This window comes from Pteropus medius, unplaced genomic scaffold (assembly GCF_902729225.1).
Source record: "Pteropus medius unplaced genomic scaffold, Ma_sr-lr_union100, whole genome shotgun sequence".
Taxonomy (NCBI): domain Eukaryota; kingdom Metazoa; phylum Chordata; class Mammalia; order Chiroptera; family Pteropodidae; genus Pteropus; species Pteropus medius.
Window position 1 is genome coordinate 382889 of NW_024347790.1, and position 18683 is coordinate 401571.

The 18683-nt window shown below is 45.8% G+C and overlaps 1 protein-coding gene and 1 non-coding gene across 3 annotated transcripts in view; both read left to right on the top strand.

Annotated features, from left to right (window-relative positions):
* Nucleotides 1-18683, top strand: part of CAMK1D (calcium/calmodulin dependent protein kinase ID) — a 351409-nt gene that overhangs the window by 67693 nt on the left and 265033 nt on the right. The window lies entirely within an intron of this gene.
* Nucleotides 553-682, top strand: LOC120614754 (U6atac minor spliceosomal RNA). The gene has a single exon (XR_005656069.1). It is a non-coding gene; the product is annotated as a U6atac minor spliceosomal RNA (small nuclear RNA).

An 18683-nucleotide genomic window follows, 5' to 3' on the forward strand; every position in this document is an offset into this window, starting at 1 on the left:
TACTTTTGTGCTTCTTGACTGTAATAAATATTTTAAGCCGGAGGTTAATTTCCTGAAAGCTAAGATTCTCGTGTTAAGGTATGTTTCTTCATGCCTTCCCTAGAAGGGGTAAGAAGAGAACCTTTTCATTAATTCTTCACATAGGCATCATTTTGTAATTACAGATTCTTACTGTGAAAAAAGTCCCAAATTATCAAAAGCTCTGAGAATAAAAATAGTTTCATGGAACGGGGGAAAGAGGTTCCTTTAATTAGATTGAATAAGGTTTTAAAATATTCATTTATATATTTCTTTCCATATCATTTTGGATATTGTGATGAAAAACTATTTGCTGCTAATTTAGAATCCCTGAATACTCTTACAAAAATTTAACTCCACCTATATTAACTAGGCTGTCAAGGCTTTCTTTGAGGGCCTGTTTTCCTCTAATAGATTACTAGAGGAAAAATCTATTAGCCTAGACTAGAGCATTGGTGGGTGGAAGTAGATTAGGGAAACTGAACTCCGACAACCATTGAGGGATGCTGTGCTGATTTAAATTTTAAAGCGTCTGTGTTTTATGAAAGTGAAGAATTAAGTTAGCACTGTTCTTGACAAGAGCAGAAAAAGGTTCTGGTGACCTATACCACACTCATCCATGTAAGGTACCACCACATCTTTGGAGCACTGAACAATAAATTTTAAAAATGCTACCGGAGAAGAATCCAGCAGAGTGAACCAACATTCCAGGTGCAGCAGTCCCGTTCGGGGGGATTTTTCCTACACGTACATCTGCATATGTCATGCAATAACATGTGTACAAAGTTATTGTGGAAGCTTCGTGTGTAACGCCATAACATCAGAAGCCACCAAGTGGACAATTTGGAAGCGATTGAAGGATGACGTGCACAGTGGAACTCTGTGACATCGTTAACAGACAATGACGAAGATCTGTGTTCTGATAAGGAACAGGGACCAGGTACATTCCGAGTGAAAGAAGCAAGGTGAAGAATAGTGTGTAGAGTATGCCACCCTTTGTAAGAAAGGTGGGGATATAGAAATATGCAGATTAATTTGCTTATATTTGCATAAAGAAACTCTGGGAGGATAGAGAAGAAGCTAATACAAATGTATATCTATAGTGGGCATAAGGGGATGGAGCAATTGCAAGTAGGTATAGGAATGAATCCTTCACATATATATTTTTGTATTGTGCTGACTTTTTGAGTTATGCAGAAACCAATTAACCAATGCAAGTGAATCCGCGTGGGCATGCCCTTTGACATTGAACTAGACCCGGAGTAGGTGGTAGAAAGTGAAGGTGGTTGAATGCAATGTGAAGGGGTCAGGCCATCCACACCATTTCTTTTCTCAGAAGCCAAGTTAATGAGTGTAGTCATTCAAATGCTTATTGAGCCAGGCTGCCCCTCCAATAGGCTATCAGCGGCATCCTGAAGGTCCAAGCTCTCCTGGAGCTGGCATTCTTGAAGGGACAAGCAGACAATACATGGGTGATGGTGAGGGAGAGAAGGTTCATACTGCCAGGGCCTTGGGAGGGAGGTGAGAAGAATCCATGCTGAGGTCCAAAGAGAAGGTTAATTGCTGATTTATATTCCTCTGTATTCGTGGTGCTTTTGCGGACAGCGCATTTGTGGATGGTGCATCTGTGGACGGCATAGTCATGCACAGGACTATAAAAGGGAGTAAATTCTCACTTTTAATTTTTTGCTACACCTGCCAGGATATCATTTTTACCATAATATCATTATCACTTCGGTTAAGTTTCAAGTCAAGATAAAGACACATTATGTCAGGTCACGGTGCCCCCATCTACTACTGCATTGGCAGGAGACTAAAATTCAGTTGAACAAATAAAACATTTGATCATTGTTTGCTTTCCCAGCAGTGGGGCTGTATTGGGGATAATGTTATCTATATAGCTTGTGACTATAATCACAGATTATGAGATAGACAAGCTATTACTATGATAAGTATTTTTTTCCGTTGAAGGAGTAGTTAATAAATTGTCCCTTTAAGATGACATATTAACTACAGAAAATTGAAGCGCACACACACACACCACATAGCCCTCACATTCTATGTGTCTTCATGATAGTCATTGTCTGAAAATACCGTAGAAATATTTCCATAGTAGTTAATGTAAAATTTGAAACATATTTCTCCTGTGTTTATTTTTTCTTGTTCTAGTCTTTTACTGGCACATTTCTCTTTTATAGTTTCTGAATCAGATGAAAGATTAATACGGTCACTTTTTAAAGTTTCTATAATGAAATGATTTTTTAAAAGCGATTTTTCTGTTTTTTGGGGGAGGTTTGATTAAACTTTTGGTGAAACTTGAGAAACAAAGATCAAAATCATAGGAAAATGTGATGGCCAAAGTGTTTCTTGCCTCTCCAAATCTACAATAACTTAAGTCTTGCTCAGATAAGAAGGAATAACAGCCCAGACTTGAGAATCTGGAATTTTCCTGGCAACCAAAGTCCAAAATATAGATCTATCTGGAGCCAGCACATTCACAAACAATCCTAGGTTTGCGATTTAATGAAGAAGGCACCAGAAATCACTTTTGTTTCAAGGGTCACAAAATGCAGGGTAACACAGATTCTTATTTCTTAATTATGATAAGCCCCACTCTGTAGAATAGCAAGGAAATGCCTAGGGGTTTTAAGAATCCACTGTCATCCTGGGGAATGCACTAAAAGGTGATGATGGACTCCTGCCATTGTATTTCTTACAATGTATGTTCTCTATTGAGTAAGAGACTTGGGCCATCTTTGACGACTGGCTGTTTCAGAATTTTGTCAGATCTGTTCTCTTGGAATCTCAGGTGAACTCAGGAGGAAGTGATGTTTGCTTCCTCGTAGATCAAGGGGGAGGCAGTGACTGCAGGAGCTCGGCCCCTCTGCCGCCTGTGCTGGCCTCATGGCAATGTTCCACCACATTGCTGGGCCTGGCTGGGGGAGTCACTAGAGCTTGTCCATGATGGGGTGACTGTCCCATTCTCCATCAGTGAGGCAACCTTGCAGAAGTGCTTGATGTGCCAGGATGCTGCAAGGAATCTGGAAACTGAGAGGCTATGTGAGTGGTGCTCCCCAAGCTGCCTTTTCTGCTTGAATTTAATTACCAGACAGGAAGTAAGAGCAACAGAGGTGCAAAGATGAGAAAGGATGATGGGGAGATGCAGGGAAGGTGGGCTGCTTCTGTAATGCCTTCTTGCCGTCTGGGCTGTCAGTTTAACGAGAGGCGTTTTTAAAGTCAGCATACCCAGAGCTGTCGGTTTGTTTTCTTAGATTTCACTTATAAGTCCGTGAAGTCTTTCACAATTGATTTGAGGCACTCATCTGCTGTGGCTGCAGTCCATCCGTGCTTCTAAGGGAAGGCTGGCTCCTCTGCGTGGAAGCTGTATTGTTCTGCCCACAGCATCTTTGCAGGAACAAGTTGTTGCTCGTCACATAAACCAAGGACTGCTTTTCTTGGGAGCCATTCTGTTTTCTAAATACACAGTAAACACAAGCCGCTGGTGTCCGCTTGGCCTGGGCATTCCCAGCCAGTGCTTCTCGCATCTGCACACAGCAAGACCCTTAGCCCCCTCGAGAGTCAACAAAAAGGATGCGTGTTTGTTCACAGGTAGTTTTAAGTGTTTCGCCAACGCCCAAGTTTGGATACTTTCCTGGAAAATAAATGGATTCTCTCATGCGCGTACTTTACCGAACAGTTTGTTTCTCTGTCCTGTAAAGAGTTTTGTAGACTGCTGATAAGCGTTTGACCGTCTTTATGAGAGTCTCAAGGCAGTTCGACAGAATGGGTGTAAAATACCATAGTAAGGACAATAGAAATAGAAAGAGCCTATATTTGTCTATTACTTTGGAGCTCACTACAGAGAATTTCTGTGTCGTATGTGTCATTAAACAGTAGAGGGGTCAAAGGACAAACAGAACAGGTTCAGTAGGCTGATTTGAGTCATGGAGCTCATATATATACATACATATATATATATATATTTTTTTTTTTCTGTTGAGTTTATGCTGAATTTGTAAATCAATTTTAGGAGTATTAAATTTTTCATTTTTTGTGTGTTCTTACGTCTGCAAACACAACTTTCCCTCACCATTTATTTTCTCTTTAATTTTTGTCAACTATGTTATGTAGTTTTCAGCATAGAGTCTTGTATAATTTTTTACATTTTTTTCTTTTCACCCATCCCTCACCCTCTCTCCCTTTTGGCAACCATCAGCTTGTTCTCTGTATCTATAGATCTGTTTCTGCTTTGTTTATTAATTTTTTTGCTTTCTTAGATTTCATTTATAAGTGAAATCATAATGATATTTGTCTTTGACTTATTTCACTTAGCATAATATACTCTAGGTCCATCCATGTTTTCACAGATGGCAAGATTTCATTATTTTTATGGCTAATATTCCATTCTCTCTGTGTGTATGTATATATACATACATATAGCATATCTTCTTTATCCAATCATCATCTATCTATGGATACTAGATTACAAGATCTTGGCTATTGTAAATAATGGTGCAGTGAACATAGAGGTACATATATCTTTTTGAATGAGTATTTTTGTTTTTCAGGGCTTTTTTTGCTAACTATCCAGAAGTGATTCTGCTAGGTCTTATGGCATCTTCATTTTTAATTTTTTAAGGAATTCCAGACTGTTTTCCATAGTGGCTGTACCAATTTACACTGCACCAGCAGTGTACGAGGGTTCCCTTTCCTCCACATCCTTGGGAGCTTTTATTTCTGACCAGTTAAGGTAGTGGGGTCCTCCCGTGTTGGCGAGAAGAGCTCAGAGGGCAGTGCTTAACAGCAGCGCAAACGAGGAACGTGGTGAGTGGGCTGGGAAGAGGAAATAAGCATTATACCAGAGAAGGGGCATCTCTTGGCAAAATTCTGTTGAGCAAACAGCAGCTGGAATTTGTATCAGGAGCAAACTTATTTCCTGGCTAATCGAGTTTGAAAGTGAAAATAAGCTCTAAGACACACACACACACACACACACACACACACACACACACTCACACACACCTTTTAAAGTAATCAGCAAGAATTCATCACCTGTCAGCACATCTGTGTCTGCATCATCCACTTTTCCCATGCCCGAGGACATCACTGGTATGCTTTCCCAACCAAGTTCCTGCCACTTTTTTCTCACCTGCAGCCGGCGACTTGAAGGATGGGATCCAAATGCTGAGTTGGGCTCTGAAGGCTTAGTTAAAATGCATCTCAAAACAATAATAAAAGTCACTGACTGTTCCCCGCTCTTCTTCCCATGACTGTTGGATGACTAGGTAAGAAATTAACTAGGACAAGGGATGTGCAGACACCTAGCACAGGCCTCGGCAGAGGGGTGTTCCATAAATCGGTATTTCCTTTGCACTCAGCAGCGCTTTTCAGCCTCCCCCTGAGTCCCGTCGAGTGCAGAGAGCAGTTAACACACAGGCATCTCTGGATGCTTCTCCCATTGATGGACACTGATCCTCGAGGGAGATGTGCCACCGTAATCAGGTGGCCTCGCGGCGCCTCGGCACACAGACTCCAATTTGGGAAGTTTGGCATTAGTGGCTGACATCAGGCAGGGCAGAAAGGAGCAGTCAGTTTATTCACCCCAAATACATTTTGTAATATTTCATAGTCTGAAATTCAGCCACTTATAGATAGTTCATCAGGCAGTTCTCGTAAGCAGGTTAGATTAAATAGCATACTCATTCCTCAGCCATTCTGGGCATTGGGCAAGGATTAATCATTCCTAAGTCCTGCGTTTGAAGGTACCGCCATAATGTGGAAATCTGATAGGAATGCGCCCATAAAATGTGTAGTTTTAGTGACATGCATTGCTTCTAGTTGTGGGTTTCTAATTGAAGGATAACCGGGCAGCATTTTTTTTTTCCACCAACTCAGATAAATGAAAAAAGAACCCCTCCTCCAACCCCTGCTCATGGGCATTTCTGTAGCAGCCACTAATTATAGACAGTCCTCAGTTACCCATGAACTCAGGAGTTCTTGCAAATAATTAAAATTCTCTGATAATCTCCCAATTTCATGTTGGTGGTTCGTTCTTGTTTCTGTTGAACCAATCTTATTTTTAAAACCACTTTTGACAAAAGGAGTCACATTTTGAGCAGCCGCCACAAATTCTATCCAGGTTGTCGCATTTAATCATCCCTTTGGCCCTGTGATGTGGGTGTTACCCTCATATTACAGATGAAGAGACAGAGGCCCAGGGAGGCTTCATACAAGGTCAGCCACTGAGTCATGGCTGCAACTTCACTTCTCTGACTCAAGACTCATTTTTTTTCTCTCTCAAACTATTGCCTGCGCACTGGTGGAAATGTGGTAAAACGCCCTGCAAGACAGGAGGAGGCCAGAAAAAGGCTAAACTGGTCTCGAATCATCAATTTCGGAGTCACCAACAACTGACGAATATTTGAGAGTGTTCGCTTCGGTTTCTCCATATAAAAGTTTTGATAAATATTGTAAGGAGCCAATGAGATGACGGATTAAAAATGCTTTGATAAATACAATCAGCAATAAATGTACCAAGGAAGATTGTCAGTCCTTTAAGGCTGTGCTCCTAGGGATGGCTCTGTGCCTGGGACTGTGTCTTCGGCCCTTCTGGGTAGGTGGCCTGCCCGCTGAGGGGAGCTCCGAAGGGCTGTTAACACTAGTGATAGCCCCATCTGGTCTAGACAACGAATAGCTACCAAACAAAGCAATAGAAATGAGGACTGTCTGGCCAGGAGCACATTTGCTTATGATCTTTGGGACGTTCTGGCTAAAAGGCACCCAGGCCGTGACAACTCATTTTGAAGCGAACCGTGTCCTCTCTCTGGAGCCCTTGTGAAACTTGCTCCTAAATATGCAGAGAGCAGCAGGAATGGAAGGGCGCCGTCACATTTAAGCATGTAGTAAATGATAGGAGCCGGTGGCTGGGAGCCCGCCCTCACGTTTGCTGGGGGGGGGGGGGGGGCGGTCAGAGCTCCGGATCCCGATGAATCGTTACTTGAGCCATGTCCCCACCTGAACCGTGCTCCTATTTGATGCGTGTCTAAACACGTTCATCCCTGTGAAAGAAAAGCTCCGTTACCCGAGGGCTACCGCCTGACTTTCCTCTTATCGCTGTTTGTTTTCTGAGATCAGCCGAGACAGGCTCCGTGATGCCTGGCGTAGGAACGGGCACGCTCCGGGATGGCACACATATTTGTTGAATAAATGAACTACAGATGTGTCGACAGAAGCCAGGCTCCCTTTGTATGACCATCTGGAGGAAGGATGAACTCTTGATTGGCCTTTATTCACAGGAAGCTTATAAAGTCTGTCTTTCGGTTTGTCTTTTAATTCAAGTTTTTATTGAGGTCATTGTAGATTTACGTGAAGTTATAAGGGATAAAGCAGAGATTCCCAGGTTCCCTCTACCCAGAGTCTCCCTCAGTGGCAGCATCTGGCGAAACTGCCAGGATGTCGACACCGGTCCACGGTCCACTTGTGTCGTGTGTATGATCTGCGGATTTTATTTAAAGTGATTTTAAAGCGGCGAAGTAGGATTAGGGAGAATAACAGCCAGGTTGTGGGCTCCCGTGGCAAAGGTGGAGCCAGAACTTTCCGGACATCTGTTGGGTTGAGGCTGGTTCCGGTGGCAGAGGGGAGCTGAGTGTGGGATCACTTGAGGGGGTTCCCTAGTCTGGGAGGGGAGGTTTTCCCAGGGCGGCCTGGGGTCGAGAATGGTAAAGGACTGTTTGCCAGTGCATAATGCAAGGAGGGACCTTTGTTCTGGTTGTTCTGCGTTTTCCAGGGATGAGCCACCCCCTAGTGGGTGCCCTTCCAGCCTGAGACAGCACCCCCAGCGCCAGCCCACGTGGACAGAACACATGCAGCGGTTTAGGCTTGCAGGGGCTCTGAGTCTGGTCTACACCCAAGTCCCAGACCACACCCTCTCCCTTCCGAAGCAGAATTTCCAGAAGGTTTGAGAGGAATTAGTGCTCTCTTTGTCATTCTTTCCTTTCATGTGGTTGTTTTCTTATTGGATTCAGGCAACCAAATAATGAGGTAGAGGAGGCCTGGGGGACCTCTTTTCATTCATTTTTTGGCAGGTTCTTTGTAGTCCCAAATCTCCTCTGCCCTCAGCAGCCCACCCAGCATCAGGCCTCAGAAATGTGGGCCATTCATGTCCATGGAAATTAAATAACCTTCTCCCAAGGAAGAGAGTCCCTGAGCATGAAGACCGGCAGGCCGAGGAGAAGAAGGAAGAGGGGTCGTGTGGGCAAGGAGCTCTTCGATTCCTGGGACCCCCGAAGTCACTGCCCACGGAGCCTAATGGGAGCCTCTGAAGGGAGAACATGGTCTCGTTCCTATTTAGAGAGAAGTACCACCCCACATTTTTATCCTCCCGAGTGCAATCTAGCATTCCAGGTGTGAAAATGGAGGTTCTCCCACCCTCCCCATTTTATGTGTAGACTTGATGCCTGGATTTCAGCCTGTACTGGTAACTCAGAGTTTCCTCTTTCCCCTGAGCCAGGCCTGCCTTGTGGGCGTGCAGGCAGCCAGCAGTGCCTTCCAGCTTTCACTTAGGCCAAGCCCAGAGAGGCATCATTTTTATAACATCCCTTATTTGGTTTGCTACCCTCTACCATAGATTAGAAAAGAAAAGACACACCTTTCGCAGGAATTGCTAGTCCTTAAACAAATAACCACATAACAGCAGCTTGTTATGTGGGAACTTTTCTTCCCAGGAAAAGCTAATACAATAAAATGCTTCGGCAAATACGCTTATAGTCTAACATTATTTAATAAGGTTTTAAGAATCCGTTTTTCAAATTTGCAGCTTCTGGAGGAAATAATGTTATATTTGACTTGGAGAATAATTTAGTTGAAATGACCCTTTCAAGGGATTTGAAAATGAAAGTGTTAAGTTATTCCTTTAAGCCTTTGTGTGTAATTGGTTCTCACAGAAGCTGGTTATTCCTGGCAGAATTGTTTTTCTGTATTTAACTTCATTGGTTTACTAGGTTATTCTTAAGTATTGAACATTTACTTTAAGGCAGATTCTGATATTTTAGTAAATGGATGAATACTAGAAAAAAAGGATGGTGAATTTTCTGCTTGATTGGCTTTGGGCTTTATTTTTGATCCAAAGGTTTGTCTCAGTGATTCCAAATATTCACATATCAGTAAGCAAGCGGATAATTAGGTTTTTCAGATTGTCTCAAAATGTCATTATTATATAAACAAAACTAGCCGTGAGGGTTGCACTTACCTCCCAGATTTCATAATGATTTTCTCTAATGCTTTTGAAAACTTTGATTTTATTCAATTTAGTACATAGAGGCTTGCTTTTGTAAATTAAGGAAAGTGTGCTTTCGCCCCACCCGACTTTGTATGATATATAACGATTTAAAGAAGACTATAAAAATAGATTTTAATCAGACATAACCAGTTAAATTTTTAATGTATTTTTTTAAAGGCTTTTTTTTTGTGTATAAATAGTTTACACAATTACTTTTATATTATTTCTTCCATTTCTTCTTAAATGACATATCCTGAGCATTTTCTCATATTGCTAAGTCTTTCCCCAAAATACTGTATATACCTTTTGAACCCCAAGAAACCCAGTCCTAGCTGGAAGTGTGCATCATGGCCCAGTGTGCCGCCACCTCTGTCCTAGACGAGGCCCCGGTATGTGTGTGTGTAGTGTGGGGGAGGGCGGGGGCGGGGCATCAGTTCCCTCTCATCTCCCTCCTTTCTCCCCACGTGTGTGTCTTCTACGTGTTTAGTTTAGTTCTACTTTCTCCTTTGCCAGTGAATCAGAAGTGGAGGCCAACTGGCCTTTCATTGCGCACCGTCTGCCTGAGCACATGCCCGCTGCAGGCTGTGCGGAGCAGGCTGGCTCCTCTTGGGACGTGGACGCTGCCCTGGTCTGTATCAGCCTGTGCAGGTGCGACCAGGGCGGGGCAGGGCGGGGGGCGCTTACGATGCCCTTTCATGATTACTTTCAGCCCAGTGATCACAGGTCGCGATGTTGACTTCTACCTGGAAACAGCATCTCGTTCACGAGGGCAAATGGTTTCTTAGTGGCCAGTGTAGGGCTGGCTTGGCCTATCAGACAACCATGTGACCCAGGTCCTGGGTCTTTGACTAGAGCTCAGCAACCAAAACTGAGGGTTAAAGGTCAGGAGCTATTCTGGTTGCCAGGATGCTGGCCAAGGGCCCTTCAGCTCCTAAGTTCCTGAGAATCAAGGAAGGCGGGACTGGAGCAGCCCTCGCCTCCCCCACCTGGGTTCTCCTCCCATCTCTCTGCCCACTGAGTGGGTCTCAGATTTCTTCCTTCACTTTAATAAGGAGAGACACATTGAAAAAGCTGTGTTTCTGAGCCAGACTGCGAGTCCCCATTCAACCTGAGCCATCTCTGCCCTTATATTTTTCTGTCGTCTAGTGCATAGCTGTTTGGGACATATAACTCATTTCATTGACACACGAGGGCATTTTGAGATACCGATGACATGCTATCCCCATCATTTATCTCTGTTTATTCCTGTCTAAATCTGTCATGGGCCTTAATGGTTTAGGCCCTGGCGAGACCCACGAGCCTCAGGTGGTCTGTGCATAATATCACTGATTGCTCAGCCCCATGCGGCCTTCGATTCTGCCCTTTCTGTGATGATAAACCTTGCTTCTCTTCTTCTTATTCGAGCACATCCCTTCTTCCTACATGGAGACCTCGTACAACGTTATTCCGGCCTGTCTCCTTCTTTCCTCTCCCTTTGTTCGGCATTCATTCATTCATTTACTCATTCACTCATTCATTCATTCAGCTTTATTAGGTATCTTGTATGTGGCCAGATACAAGATATGTTTGAGGCCGCACTTACAAGGACAAGCCAGATAGTCGCTGCCTTCCAGGGATCCACTGTTCTTTACCTGGGGAGCCAGGTGAACAGCTGAGTGTCCAAGGTGGACATCGCTCTAATGGTGGGTAAGGGCCAAAGGAAAGACAGAGGAAAGTGGGCATGAGTCTGTCCAGGAGTCAGGAAGGCCACCAGTGGTAAAATGACAGCCCCGAATGAGTTTTCTAGGCCAATGTGGGACAGAGTGACGATGGAGGGGACAGCACGTGTGGAAGCTCGAGGCCTAGACAGGGTGGTCTGTTGGTGAAGGTCAGCTAGCAAGATGATCTGTGTAGAAACCCAGGGCAGAAGTTACACTTGGAAAAAGGAGCCTGTGGCCACATCATGAAGATCTTTGTGTGTCAAAATGATACCAATAGCTTAATGCTTCCATGGTCCTTATTATGTGCAAGACACTGTCTGAGCATTTTACAGATATCAATTCATTTAATCCTCATAACACCTCTAAGAGGTAGGAATTGTTATTATTAGATAAAAAAAAAAAACTGAGGCCAGAGAGGCTGTGATTTACAGGAGGGCATTCAGACAGCAGGGGGTGGAGCCAGCATTCAAGCAAGGGAGTCTCCCCTGAGTGACCAGATGGCCCACAGTCAGCTTTCCTAATGGGCCAGCTCACTACCCCTCACGCTGCAGAGCTGGACGTTACCATGCTGGTCTGCAGGAGCCATGGAAAGGTGTTAAACAGTGGGGAAAAGGGTCTGAAATTTGTACAGGTAATTCTTTATCTTTAGAGAAGGGTGGAGACCTGATCCGGGAAGGCTGCTCAGAAGTCCCTGCTGTCTTTGTGGGGGAATCCAGTAGAACAGTCTTGTAGAATCGCTTTCTCAGAATGACGTATACTGAAAAGGCAATACCGGAACCTATTTTTAAAGCGACATTTGTTATTAACAGAACATGCCCTACATGCTAATGGAATCTAAGGTTTGAGTTAAATAAATTCGTTTATGTGACATAATGGTATTTTGCTATATAATAAAAGGAAGTGTTTTTTTATTAGACACTTAAGTCCCTTTGGACCTTCCTGCGACTTCTAAGTCGATGGGAGGCAGGACCTTTGGGAGTATTGGAGGAGACGGAGGAGAAGGGGCAGCAGCTAGTCTGTGACAATGTCCCAATGTCCCTAACTGGTACCTCTTTCAAGAGGATTTTTTTTTTTATTACCATTTTTTGGTTGTAGTAAAATATATACAACATAAACTTTGCCATCGTAATCATTTTTAAGCTTACAGTTCAGTGGCGTTAAGTACATTCACATTGTTGGGCAACCATCACCATCGTCCACCCACAGAACTTCTTCATCTTCTCAAACTGAAACTCTGTCCCCCATTAAACACTAACTCCCCCTCCCCTCTTCCCCCTTCCTCACCCCGGCCATCATCATCCTACTTTCTGTCTCTATGAATTTGACTACTGTAGGTACCTCATATAAGTGAAATCATACAGTATTTGTCTTGTCGCGTTTGGTTTATTACACTTACCATAATGTCCTCGAGGTTCATCCCTGTTGTCGCCTGTGACAAGATTTCATTTGTTTTCAAGGCTGACTAATACTCAGCCGTATGGACAGACATTTTGTTTATCTGTTCCTCCATCCCGGGGCACTTGGGTTCCTTCCGTCTTGTGGCTGTTGTGCACAATGCTGCTATGAATATATAGTAGAAATCTGTTCAAGTCCCTGCTTTCGGGGTTTTTGAGTACCCCATGAGGTTTGCGCCCGTCCTAGATCTGAGTCTGGGAACTATAATACAGTCGTGTTCACGGGCATGGCAGCTGCCTCGTCCTCCACCTTCCTTCCTGTCCTCCCTTGTCAGATGAATCACACTTCATATAAGAGGCGAGTTTCAGGAGGGCTGTGTTTTAGGACGGGTTCTCCTTCCCACTTTATGAAGTAAGAAGTGTAATGGAGGCATTTCCCGACGAATTCCAAGCAGGACGCGGCCGCGTCCTGAGCTGTGGGAATGCCGGTGGAGATGGGAGTGGGCTTGAGGGAGGGAGAGAGGGAGCTGTGCTGATGTGAGCACCGTCCGGGAAGTGGGAATTGCGGGAATTCATGAGTTTGCACTTCATGGTGGTACACGAGGAAGAGAGCGAACCCCAGGTTTCTAGCTTGGGCGACCGGATGGCCCCATTAATTGGGACGACTGGCAAGTGGGAGGGTATGGAGAGATCACAGAGCATGCTGCTATTCTGGGCCTTTCCACGGGCCTGCCGATGATCTGCAGGGTAGGGATAATTACAACGTGACTATATAATGGAACTGGAAAATGAAATAAAGATACTGTATAATTAGTGCGAATTTAGATTCTTACTCAAAGAAGATGGTTATATTTCTTTACAGAAATTTTTCTTACCGTGGCAAGATTTTTTATTTTGGGAATCTGCAGTAAAGGTTAGTATTTTTCTTGGTCTGTTTCAGAGGTGACAGATGAAAGTAGGAGAGCAATTTGATATTAAATGTTATAAGTATTTCCACCTAAATTTTTGTACCCTACTTTGAACTTGAATTTGGGGTGAGTCACTACTTTACTCTTAATAGCACCTGCATTGCCCAGCTCTATGAACCTCATCAGTAGGCTTGCCAGTGCTCATCCCTAGCAAACCCAGCTCTTTATTTTTTCTGCTCCACGTCCCATTACTAAAGAACTAGAGTGCAGTATACAGTAAGAGGAACAGATGTTATGGAAAGGATAGTGGGTTCACTTTCAGATAACTTGATCTCCCATGCTGGTGGAACATCTGGGTGGAGGTTAAGTAGGTGGTTGGATATAAAGGTCTAGAGCTCAGGGTCGGGCCGAGGCTGGAGGTAGCTGTGGAGGTCATCCCAGTGCCCAGGGGGATGAGATTTCCAGAGAGAAAAAAAGACAGAGGAGAAGAACAGAGAGAAGACTGTCCTCTTCTTTGTCTACTCCCATGTCCATTTTAGGTGACGGAGTAAGCGATAGGGCCGAGATTAAGGGATGGCACCTGGCCTGGAGCTTTGTCCCCTTCTGCTGTCTTCATATGCATCGTGCAGGCTCCAGAGCAGGAATGAGGGGGTTTCAGTAGACGGGCTGGAGGAGATAGGATGAAGTGTGACAGCCCTGAAGGCCAGAGCAGAGGAGCCCACGGGGGAGGCTGGAGGACAGGTCGGGGTGATGGTTGGAGAGCGAGGACAGGTGGTGTGTTGGAAGTCGAAGGGAGGAAGTTGAGGGAGGTGTGAGCGGTTGGCTATGAGATGCCGGAGGGGATAAGATGATTGACAGGTGTCCACTGCATTTGGCTATTAGGAGTCTCGCATGGCTTCTGCCGGAGAGTTTTAGGTCATGGCGGTGTGTAACCCAGGGTGGGGACCTTCTAGTGTGCTCGCTCCTTAGATCCTGAATTCCAGACACTGTCAATCTGGACGTGATGCTTCTTGTAACCGTTGGTCACTAAAAACACCCTTCCGCAATTCAGGACACATTCTAAAGACTTCCGTTATACATTTTAAATACCGTTATTTGAACTCAGACACCCCTAGTCCTCTGTCTAGTGGCATCTCCTCAAAACTCTTATTATCCTCATTTTAACAATAAAATAGGGATACACTTTTATTTTCTGCAATTCCGAGCCCCCAGGATGCTTGAGGAGCCAGAGTCTGTGGGACTCTCCATGGATCACAGGTGGCATGGCTTAGGGGCCCCAGGAGCCTGGGGGGTCTCGGGCAGTGTGCGGTATTATCTGTCGGTCCCCCTTAGCTTCTCTCGGACTGTCCTTTAAACCACTTCCCTGAACATCAGGGTGTTGTTAACTCCAACCTTAACTCTCGCTGTTGCCGAGTTACTGCTGTTTTGTGGCTCTGTTTCACCGACACCTGTGTGCTAGGTACAGTGTCGTGAGCGCCCACCGCGTTCGGGCGCCGTGCCATGTGCTCGACATGTGTTCTTATGTACCTCTCACATTGTAGCCTCGGGAGGTGAGTGATATAAGGAAAGAGGGAACCGTAACTCAGAAAGATGTAAGTAACTTTCTTGAAGACGGTGGTTTTCAAACTTGAATGGGTATCAGAATCCCCTGGAAGGTTTGTTACAGGCAGGTCCCGAGGCCTGACCCCCCCAAAGCTTTAATGCAGCAAGTCAGTGATAGAACTGGAGAAGTCACATTTCTAATAAGTTCCCAGGTGCTGTTGTGGCTGCTGGTGGTGGTGTGGGGACTGTACTTTGGGGACCAACACTCTTAGCCACTCAGCTAAGCAGGGTCAGGGGTTCACACCTGGGCCTGGTTTACGGCAGGTGTGCCCTTTGCTTTATGGGAAGTATACTTCAGAACCCGCAATGGAGGGAATTCTGCTCAGTGCACAGGATGGACTAAGGGCTTCCTAGCAGGGGGTCCAGGTGAGCGGCTGTTTCTCTTTTAGATGAGGTCCTGGTGCGCGTGGGTGCAGAGGCAAAGGGAAGGGTTGGGAGCGGGAGCTAAGAGACAGCATTGCCCATACGGTTGTCTAAACAATCATAACATTGATGAAAAGTCAGTCTGCTTTATTATCATTGTGTGCCAGCAATTCTAAACAACGTCTGTGATAAATGCTCTGTCCCCACGCCCTGTATGTGCCACTGCCTGGCAGGGAAAGATAAAAACGCGTCGACACCTTCATTGTTGGGGCTCCGAATTCAGGGACATTGTCTTCCGTTTCTCTGTTTCCCCACACGGGTTAGCGCACAGCCCATATCTGACTTAAAATACTCAAGGAATAAATCAGCTGCTATGGAGCCATACACTTGGTAGGTAAGTATCATAGCAACTTAGAAAGTTTCTGACACTCAGCTGTGTATCAGACGGTCCTGGACCCAGATGGACCCGTTGAATCCTCACAGTGACCTTATGAAGTGAGTTCTGTTATCATCTCCGTGTAACGAGGACACAGAGGTGCACAGAGGTGAGGTGGCTTCCCAAGGTCAAGGTAGCTTCCCCAGGTCCGACAGCGAGTGAGCGGGCAGAGCCAGGATTCCCACTGGGCAGCCTCGTTGCAGAGCCCATGCATTTAACCACTATCCTCTACTGCCCCTCAGGCAGACAGTCGGTGCTTAATAAATGCACATCGGATGGAAGTCGGTAGGCGCAGCAGATGCCAGCTGTCCAGGGAGCTCCAGTCTCCCATGGGAGCAGGATGCCATGTGGGTCACCCTACTCGATGGTGACCCCAGGCGCTCAGGAGGGCAGAAGCTCCCTCCGTGCCGCGTCACGGCCTTGGTGCAGGCCGCGGCAGCACTTACCTCCACGGTGATGAAATGTGGTTTCCCGCGTGGAGCGGGTGCTTATTGGTATTTATAGAGCGTCTCATAGCTGAAGAGCTCCAGAAGCAACAGTTACCTCTTTAATCCTCTCAGCAGCTCTCTGAAAAGAGAGGAGTGAAGAGAGCGGCCTGCGCCTGCTCCCTCTCTTTGCATCTCCACCCCTGCCCCTGACCAGAACGCAGCTTCAGGGCGGGAGGAGGAGGGGGCAGTCTGGGCAGTAAGTCATTTCTTGTAAGTCAGGTTCAGAGCTTGGTGGAAGTATAGGGCCTCTTGTGGGCGCCTCAAGGTCAGCTCACCTGCATTCCTGCTTATACTACCTGGCAGCTCAGTGGAGAGAGAAATAGCCTTTTTCCATCTAAAGAAATCTCACCGGTCCCTTTCAGTAATAACCTTAAGTTCAAGGAAAGAAAGTTTGAATAATAGAATTTCTTTTTTCTTCCCAAGCCATGAATTCTGTCTTGGCAGTTACAGTGTTCAGGGCAAGCTATTCAGAGAAATAGCAGAGAAAAGGGAAAGGGATGTGGTCTGAGAGATGTTAGTGGTTTTTTTTTTCTTTTTCCATATGCCTGTGTGCCTTATACATTTGCATCTCTGCGACAGCCTGCGGCTGCTCTGTCTTTTGTTACGCAGATCTAATTGAATTCAGTGAAAGCACCTGGAGATATACTTGGAGGAGGAAAGGCGTATTTTGGTGATCTGAACTCACCAATGGGATCGGATGATGGAGCTGGAGGGTTCCTTGTTTGTACTAATGTTTTCTGTTACTAAGGGTGGCACAAACCCTAAATAAATAAGATCTGCTGTTGCTGGGGTTCAGAACATTTTCAGATGTTCGGAACTCTGAATTCAGGGTTGTCAATCATTTACTTCCCTGGCCAGGTCGCAGTGCTAGCTAAGTGTGCAAAAGAGATCATACATTTAGAGAAATACTCTTAGCTTCTGGTTCCGTGTTTGTTTGTTTGTTTGTTTGTTTGTTTCTCCTCCGTGATCCTTAATGATCAGGTCTGGCTGGATCAACTTCTTCCTTCCTGCCATTAACCACCTCTGCCCAGCCACTTCCAGAGTGTGGAGCTGGTGAAACTCCTGAATTCCAGCCTTTGGGAGACTCCACTTTATTAGTTCAGTCTAATAGTTTTAATTTTTTTTTAAATATGTTTTTAATGGGCTTATTTGATACTGGGGGAAGAATGGCTCTGGGTTCAGGCTACTGCAGTAGCCGAGATCCTGAGACCTGAAAAAGGCAGGACAGGCAGAGCTGGCATTCTGAACGGTTCACTCTGTGGGCATCACACACCTGTCACCCGTGAGCTTTGCCATCGGAGACATCAGTATGGCGCCAGCTGGGTTCTGAGCTCTGGCTTCCCCCTCTTCCCTCTTCCCGCCCCAGCACTATATATTTTTTTCTTCTCTCCCTCCTCAAGGATCTTCTCTACAGCCAACAACCCCAGTGACTGTGTCCCTTCGTGCTTCACCTCTAGATAGAGGAACATGTATTCGGTATGTGTTGGGAGAAAGGAAGGCCGATCAGGAGATGCTGGGATGAAACAGGAAGAAGGAAGCACGGATGGAGGAGGCCTTTGACAATTGGCATGCATACCTCTGCCGCCTTCCCTGCGGGGAGGCAAAGATCAGGGAGGGGAGCTGTCATTGTGCCTCGTGTGATTATAGCAGAGTCCGAGTTCTTGGAAATGCCAGGGAAGTGAGGGAGCTCTTCTAGGACGGCCCCCCGGAAGCCAGCGGGGACGTGAGTCGGGGGAGGATGAGCTCACAGGAGGGGACCCTATGCAGTGGAAATGCCCTCCCAGCCTCAGACGTGGGAGGCAGCTTCCAGGGACAGCTCGTGGAGTTAAGCCTGGTCCGAGGCTTTCTTTAGATGCTCTCCAGCTTTCTGACAGGTGTCGTGTGGCTTCCATGGAGAGGCCGTTCTGCAGCTGCTTCTGCGGTGACAGTGACTCTGGGGACTGGGGCTGGGCGTGCGTCTGCGGCGGGCGGGTGTGAGAAGCAGGCGGCGTGGGGTTCCATGGTGTGCCCAACTGAATCTGTTTCCCGATTGGCTTCTTTCTTTCTGCTCCAACGTCAGCCTTTTTCTATTTTTTACATCACAAATTACCTTCCTGTGTGGAAAGGTTTGCTTTTCAGATCCCTGCGCTGAGCACAGCAGAGCAGAGTGGAACCTTCCCAAAGGAAATGCTATAACATCCCGCGTGTTCTCACTGCTACCCATACGGGTATTTCTAAGTAAGAATACAAACAGGCCTGAAATAGAATGCATCAGTAAGTGTAACGGAGAAGCGAAGTGTATTTTTAGCAAATTTGGCTAAAGCGCATTATTGCGGTGACTGAACGAGCTGAGAGAAGGCAAGGGAAGGGTGAGACGCCAGGGGTGAGGACGTGTCTGCCTCCAGCTGTCCTGGGACCCGAAAGAGTGATGGGGCCTAAGGATGCCTGGGCCGAGGTAGCACCCGAAAGTCCAGGGGCTTCTTGAGGCCATCGTGATGGTTTTACAGTCGCTTGTGCG